The sequence below is a fragment of the Sander lucioperca genome, chromosome 2 (genome assembly GCF_008315115.2).
Source record: "Sander lucioperca isolate FBNREF2018 chromosome 2, SLUC_FBN_1.2, whole genome shotgun sequence".
NCBI lineage: Eukaryota > Metazoa > Chordata > Actinopteri > Perciformes > Percidae > Sander > Sander lucioperca.
The window spans coordinates 45,937,253-45,945,574 of record NC_050174.1 but is presented as its reverse complement, the minus strand read 5'-3'; positions in this window follow the sequence as shown (position 1 = coordinate 45,945,574).

Genomic DNA, 8,322 nt, shown 5'->3' with positions numbered 1-8,322 from the left:
ATGATCACTACACATTTGCCAGTTGAGTAGGGTCTCCGCCGGTATCTTGATGTCCAAGCCAGCAGCTACTAGGTTTCCTGACTGGAGTGCTCTGTTTACTTTATGGCGCAGTACTACTAACCGCTGCTGGGAAACTAGTCCCTCAAAATGTAATGCGATCATTGAGATGCAAGGGTAGTTTTATTTCTAACATTATTTTATCAACAGACATTTACATTGATAGTCTGGCGTTATAATTGATTTGCCTCGGGTGTACTGTGGAGTGTGTAGACCAGCTGCCTCCAGCCCCTCCCCTCGTGAAGTCTTGCGCCGTGTGTCTCGCACAGTCATTTCAGGCTCAGACGCTACCGTTAGTAGTAGCATATTGCTAGTGTTCTTGCTTTGGGATTAACTGTACTAATAAAACCGTGCAAAACACCGCGGCCACACTGCTATGGAAGCTCCCCAAATGTCATTTATCAGAGTCTGGTTGTTACCCCTGTCCGTGGCAGTCTCATCCACTCCTATAACGGAGCTAACTGGAGCTAACCGCTAACAGAGCTAATCGTTGCTAACTGAGCCTTCAGTTCTTCGTGCCTGTATCCATTAACTGCATCTATGGACTCGAGCACGAATAAAACCCTTATTTTTATTAAATTGGCTGGACGAGTTTTAAATTACAACTAAGAGTTGTTTGAATGACAGAAATCTGCTCAGATAAGATCCTAATGAGTGCAACAGGACATGTAACGGTAGGATCCCCAAAACACAGATAAAACACTTCAACAAATGAACAATGATCTAACAAACAAGGTAAACAAGAATTGACTTTAGATAGCCCTAGTCTTATGTGATTCAACAGGAGTTAGGAGGAAATAGTGTTGAGATTAATAATATGTCACTTTCTGTGAAGCTTGCAGATTTGTATTCTCAGAAGTTTAATAAATGCTGCAATAAAGTGCACTAAACTTTTTTCATTGAAAAGTTTGACAGTTTATTTTCTTCTGACCTGTTTCGTTTATTTAATATATTTTTCATACATTATTTATACAATATACAGTATGTTTTTACATTATACATTTTTAATTGAAGTATACAAGTGTAGATTGGTGAAGTGTTTTTGTTGAGAAATTCTGTGTATATTAGTGTTACATTTTATCTTTCAAATAGAGGTTTAAAAACAAGCACATATCGGCCAAATATCGGTCAAAATAAATCGGCAGCATTTATCGGCGATCGGCTGACCCTGATTTCTAAAAATCGAAAACCCATATCGGTCGACCTCTAGTATAGTCCATATTTTTTACTGTTTGGAAGGGAGACCAGATACCCATCTGAGGTGTCAGAAGAGTATGAGGTACATTGCTGTATTTGTTTTGAAGTAAGTGGTCATAATAACTTGGATAAATAGTTCAGAATATAACACCACGTGGTATGTTGGTACCTTAGGTGCCAACAGAAAAGTGGAGGAACATATTCTGAGGGAGGAGGTGTTTGATGAGGGAAAGGAGTATTGGCAACGAGTGTACCAGAGAGTGCAGAAAATTGTCCTGAAGAGTCAGAAAACCATTAGAAAGCGCAAGTTGGAGAAAGGTTGGGAGGACAATTTTAAGGTGGGAGATCTTGTCCTCAAACAGAACCTCCGACAGCAACAGAGGAAAGGAGGAAAAATGGAGAGCGACATGCTTGGTCCATTTAGGATAACCAACATTAGGGGGAAATTTGTACAACTGGCTAGTCAAACAACCGAAACAGTGGCCAACATTGACCAATTGACACATTTTATAGAGCCAGAAGAGAGGATTCCTGCCAAGTTAAAAAAGGTTTGCAACTCTCCTTTGGCCTGCCCCTCTCCTTCACAACAACCAAACACCCACTCCAGCTCTGCCACAAATCTCCCCTCAAACTTTCAACCCCAAACACCTGCCACATCCCCAGGATAGTAATGGTAAATCCCATTCATTAATGTGAAATCAAGTATTATAATGCTACATATTCTTTTAAATGACTGACATGTTCTATATTTCCAGTCCTCGAACATGTATGGAATTCAAGAATAGGGGAGATTCTATTGGCCAAGTTGGGCCCCTAAAGAAAATCAAGGTGATTGACACCTTCGAAATGACAGCGATCTGGAATAGGACATCAAAGGGGATGAGAACAGTAAGGATTATCATCAACAATAGTTGCTTTTAAAAGGTGTTTGGTACAATTATAACATCTAAAACTAATGATCACTTGCAGCTTGATGTTACTGAGTGGGACTTGTTGATTGGGGCTGTCTGCAAGGACAGGCATTGGACCCTCGAAGTAAGTGCACTCTAATCAATGCAATTTAATTATATTTACACCTCTGAGAATCTTGTACATTAAAGTATCCTATCTGTAAAAGACCATGTATCCAAAGGAGGGCAGATCTATTTTTGTCCATCCATTTGGAGCCATTTCCCAACAAGTTAAATGTAGGAATTCAACAAGGTAAGCAAATTCAGGTTTTATTGTCATGTCTTTTGTTAATGTTTCTGATGTGCTTATTAATTCTTTATTTTAGGGCATTCATGCGTAAAAAAGACCAATATATCAAGATGGAGGTGTGACACGGTGTCACATCCCCGTCAGCAGGATTTCACATCTTGTGGAGTGTTGGTGTGCAAAGTAAGATAATTATTATTTTTAAAAAGGACACAAATAAAATTTACCGGTATTTTCAGGTAGCAGAGCTGCTCCTAAATGGAGCCCGCATGGACTTTGACGTTGATGCCGTAGGCATGAGGGAAGAGATTGCCAGGAGACTGATGGCTGATTCTGGTAAGGTTCAATTAATTGTATATCAACCTCACTGAAAGATTTGCCTATACGTAACTCACTGTTCACTCTTTTAATAGACAACTTCAATGAATTCTGCCATTGTTGCGGGGAAATGAACACTGGGGAAAGTGATACCTTAGAGGCACCTATGGACCACCTATGGACCATTGGGTAGGAACCTTTCAAGGGGTGATAGAATGCAAAACCGATTTTACCTTGTCATAGTTGAATAACGACAGTTTGGTGGGTAAATAGGACATACATAGAACCTCAAAATCTCATTGACACCCCTTTCCTCTGCAAATCTCAATCTCAACGAACCACAGAGTTGACGTCAACTCGGTGGCTCCTCCTTACTTGGCTCTACTCTCTACCTTTGTCACGCCACAACATTTACATAGGCTACACCACTGATCTGAGCTCAGCTAGTCTTCGGAATAGGTTGCGCAGATCTCAGAAATTGTATACATTGCTCCCTCCCCTCTTACTGCTAAATGGCCGGTCTGTGTGAGTGAGAGCTTGTTACGCCCGCAATCTCTTACCACAGGTTCCAGTTAATCTTATAGATGTGTGTTGAGTTATTTAAACAATTGGGGAAATAAACGCCTCTTGTCATTAATGAGACCTGGCTAGCCTCCTCCTAAACCTCTGAAATTCACAAAAATGCATTTCAATCAGGAGAGACTTTGTTGCAGATATGCAAATATTTATTGTAGATAAGCATAATATGTAATGTACATGAAATGTACAGAGTCTTTGGGGATTAGACGCCATCATTAAAAATATTTAATGGCGTAATATTTTTAAATAAGGGGTAGAAAAACAGACATATTCCCACCCCCCCCCCGATGGAGCCTAGACACTGGTGATGGCTGAGAGGGAACCCGGAGGCCGAATGAAGGACCTGTCTGCCGGAAAGGGACTCAGGTTGCAGTGGTTGACGACGCCCGGAGGTGGAAGGGGAGGATGAGGGTTGCACGTTTGCCTGAGAAGACAGCTGATAGCAAGGAGAGAGACGTTTAAAGCATGATGTCATGCTGTGATTGGATGAATTTCATGGCCAATTCTGATTGGTTTACTGAAGAGTGAACGCCTCTTAACAGCTGAATAGATTTAGGGAGAGATAGTGGTGATTGCAGTAATTAGAAGTCTTCCTGAAAGAATTTGCACTGAGCTTCATTAAATTGAAATCAGACAAAAGTGTTAGCTAAGCTTTGTAAGACCTTAGGGTAGCTGTGACAAAATTCAAAGTGTAAATATACTATAGTTATGCCGAAAGTGTAGCTAGCTAGCCGCGATCTTTGGAGCCAGCTCCGTGGAGCCCCGGTAGTCCAATAACCCAGAAACTGGTGACTTTGCCGCTTTCTCGTCAGACTGTGTGTGTGTGTTAAGCTCTAGTCTTACTACTGACTCAGATGCAGAGACAAACACACGGAGACAGAGAAACGGTTAGTTTATTTTCACACGGTAATAAGGCAATGAGGAAAACAGTTCAGGCTTGCATAGCTCCGATGGGGAACGGGAGCTGGAGGTAGCAGACAGATGAGTGGCAGGCCAACTGAGACTGGAAGGAGGACGGCAGTGAGATCCGTCCTGACTCACCCAGGCGATCCGGTGGGGAGGTGATGAGAGCCGAGTGGCCAGGTGAGCAGGCAGCACTGAGAGCCGAGTGGCCAGGTGAGCAGGCAGCACTGAGAGCGGCGTGGCGAGTGGAGCAGGCAGCAATGAGAGCTGAGTGGTAGGTGAGTGAGCAGCAGGCACAGCAGGTGAGTGGTAGGGAAGCAGCAGGTTCAGAGAGGAATCTTGAATGGAGGAAAAACAGGTTAGCTGAGGCAAAATTAGGACAATAGCAAAAGCTAGGATGCAGAGAGACTAGGAGTGAGATCGCTAGTGATATTGCAGAGCCAAGTTACCACTGGTAATGTTGTAACGAACCCGGCGCTGAGGACAACCCAGGTAGATAACTGCTGGGTGATTAGTGGAATGAGCTGCAGCTGGCTGGAACAGAGCGGGAGAGAGTGGCCACGCCCCTTGACCTAGATCCTCCTGAGAACTCTCCACGGCAGGTGAAGACAAACACAGACAACAAACACAGGGAAAAGGGAAGACAAAAACAGGCAGGGACTGGGAAAACAGAGCTGACCCATAACAGTGTGGAGCTCCTGAAGTCCGACACGTCTTACCAAATTTGCAATTAGCCATCAATTTTCGTAAAACGGCCCATATTTGAGCTTTATATATATTTATATGATTTCTCGCATAAAAAAGTCTCAGAAGTGAATTTAATAACGAAATAGCAGGCAAACAATGTATAACTTTGCAGTGTCTGAAATATGAGACCTGCTGTCTAGTCTCCAATGGATGTGTATGTGGTTTGCTCAAACCAATCAGCGCACAGCTCATGGCCTCATGAGCATACCATATTTGGAAGAAAAGCTCTTGTTACAAATAGGGCCATATTCACAGGGTAGTTAAGGGCCCATAAAATAGCACTCGGGCAATTTTCAGCCCAACCAATGTTACATACCCTATAAGGAGACCTTAAGGAACAGTGTGAAATACCCTATATAATCATTCTATCACCCCTTTAAAGTTCTTTTCATGGATAGTGCATTATTTATTTAGACAACATTGAATTTATATATTTTCTTTCAATTGTGTTAGATTGAATGCACATCATGCACCCGATGGTTTCATTGGCTGTGTGTAGGACGTCCCAATGTGGATGAGGACTTTTTGTGTCCTGCATGACCTGACACTGTGGAGTCCTTCAACTTCATAAATAACATCACCCTGGCCCTCAAGTGGCAAAAGGACATCAAAAGCTTCATCCAAAACTTTCAGCAGAGGATGTAGGCCTACTTCCCCGACTGTAATTCAAGCCGGGTTTTTTATTTATTTGGGATTTTGGCCTGTTCTAAATAGGACTATATTTAACTTGACTGTTTAACATCCCTTACTGTTCTTGACAAGTGGCAAGAAAGTGCTGCCTTTCATGTGTTTTCCCACAATGGCACGAGTTTGAATCCCGTGAAATCATGTTAGGTTATTTATTATTTGGTTTATCAGAGATGGACATTTGAGTTTGAAGTTTATTTCAATGTGCTTACCGTGGACAAACATACAAGACATGTGCATGTTGTGGGAATCAAACAAAATAAAGACAATTTCTGAGTAAGAGCAACTTGTTTACATGCAGTGTGGTCACAACTTGATCTGGCTTCCTCCTGATTTTAAGAGACTGTGTGTGGCTTGCTAGCTCAAACTTTGTTGTTGTTTCCCTTAAAGGTCCAATATGTAACATATAGGGTTGGGTATTGTTTGCAGTTTTTCTGATACAGAAAAAACGATACTTTTAAAAAGATTTAAAAAAAAAAAAAAAAAAAAAGATCCGTATTGACCTTACTATCTTTTCTGGCAACAATGCTAATGCCAGTATTTTCTCCTTTTGAAATTTCCGTTCCGTGACGGACTTTGTGTTTGTGTTTTGGCCTGTGTGTTGTTATCAACCAGTTTGACAGCCAGGCCGGGTTGCCAGATATACCTGTAAAAACGTAAACCCAGCCCAAAAGGACGCAGAGTTGGCTAATTTCCTCCTGAACAGGTAAACATTAGCTTCAGGCTAATTTATCACGGCTAAAAGGGACGGGCATTTTGTGTAATTTCAACATTCGTGTAGCTACTCACATTGAATTATTATAGAGTACCCGAGTTGGTTACTTGCAAAAACAACCAAGAGAGGGGGGCTGTAAATCAGGAAGAGGACTGTGAGTTTGCAGTGTGTTTAGCGATTGTTGCCGTAATTCTAAGCCAATAAAGTGTGTTCAGTCGGGTTTAGAGGACGGCAAGGTAGTGTTATTTTTAGTGGTTCCTACCGTAATTCTAAGCCTATGAAGTGTGTCTGTCCGTCGGGTGGAGAGGACAGTGAGATTGTTGTGTTTTTAGCGGTTCCTACTGTAATTCTAAGCCCAAAAAGTGTGTCTGTCAGTTGGGTACAGAGCTCTACGTAAGCATAGGCTTTTTGGACTGTCAATATAGCCAACATCTAACGTTAGCTACTCTACTGTGCTGTGGAGTAATGTCTGGCTATGTGAGACAAGCATCTACCAACACTGTTGGATGCTGCCGTCTCAGCCTTGCAACCAACGTGAACTTCGAGTCTGGGGAGGAGGGGCGGGGGAGACGATTCTCTCCAGTATTTTGAATTTGTACTGCAGTTAACTATTTTAAACACTAGCTGTCAGTACATATTGAACCTTTAACAAAAGGAATGGTAACACACTAGGTAAAATTGCATTTTCAAATTTTGAAATGCTCTTTTTTATTTACTAATTCATTAGTGTATTTTTAAATAATGTATTTAGTTACTGTTTTAAAGTTTAACTTTGAAAGTCTTTTTACAGTTCCTCTATTTAATAATGGATTAATGAATGCATTTGAAAACCAATTTATTAATTCCTGTTGTAATGTACAATAATAAATAAAGAAGGTAGTGAAACCGCCATTATGCTGCCAGCTTCCCAAGGCATGCAAGTTAAAGCATAGCCATACTGAGAAATACAGAGAAAGCTATGTGGGGCTGATAGTCTTAATTAGCTTTGTAGCAACTCATTTGGTAATGGCTTGCATGTAATGGACGTTCATTAATATTAAAAAGTTACACACTAAAGCTTTAAAGACTGTTCTCTTTTCCAGAGCTTTTAATCAGTGTTATTTTATGTTTTTTTATTTTATTGATATGGTTTTAAGTTTTTCTGTACCTTTATAAAATGTCTGTCCTTTCATTTATCTCATTGTATACTTTTGTTGTATTTCTGTTTGTTTGTTGTACTGCCTGTAAAGCACTTTGAATGACCTCTGTGTATGATAAGGTGCTATATAAAAACACTTGCCTTGGTAATTGGTCGCTGGTAATTATTTAGCTCATTGGACTGACCCCCTTTATGCAAAGATAGGATGTAGGCTGTCTTCCAAAAAACATCTACAGCAAACATTTGGTAAAAAAAAAAACAGACCTGTGTGGTTCTATGTCAAAAGGTGACATATTTTTCACATTTCTGCACGACTTCTATGTAGCCCGAAAGCAGTGAAATCTCTCAATCCAAAGTCTACAGTGTATAGTACATCCCATGGAAGCCATGCTGGGACCAACACAGCATGTTTTGTGTGTTAACGCACATGCCTTTTGAATGGAAGGCGTTCAACGTGATGTTTAAATAAATACAAAAAAAGCAACTTATTGTTTGCGCCTCGTCACATTTCAGACGTCCATCAGTACTTTACTTGCAGTTCCAGAGAGATCATCTCTTTAAAGTTCTCACTGGGTTTTAATGTATCATTTAAAAATAGGTAAATTATCCAATATTTCACAAGAAAAACAAGAGAAAAGTCCCAAACAATAAATACAAATTTTTTTTTTTTTTTTTTTTTAAATATTTCCGATCTGCGAATCATCTGCTTTTCTTTTCCTTCCTCTCTCTATTCACACACTCACACTCGACACCCAACTAATTTCTCCCTGTTTTTCTGGTCCCT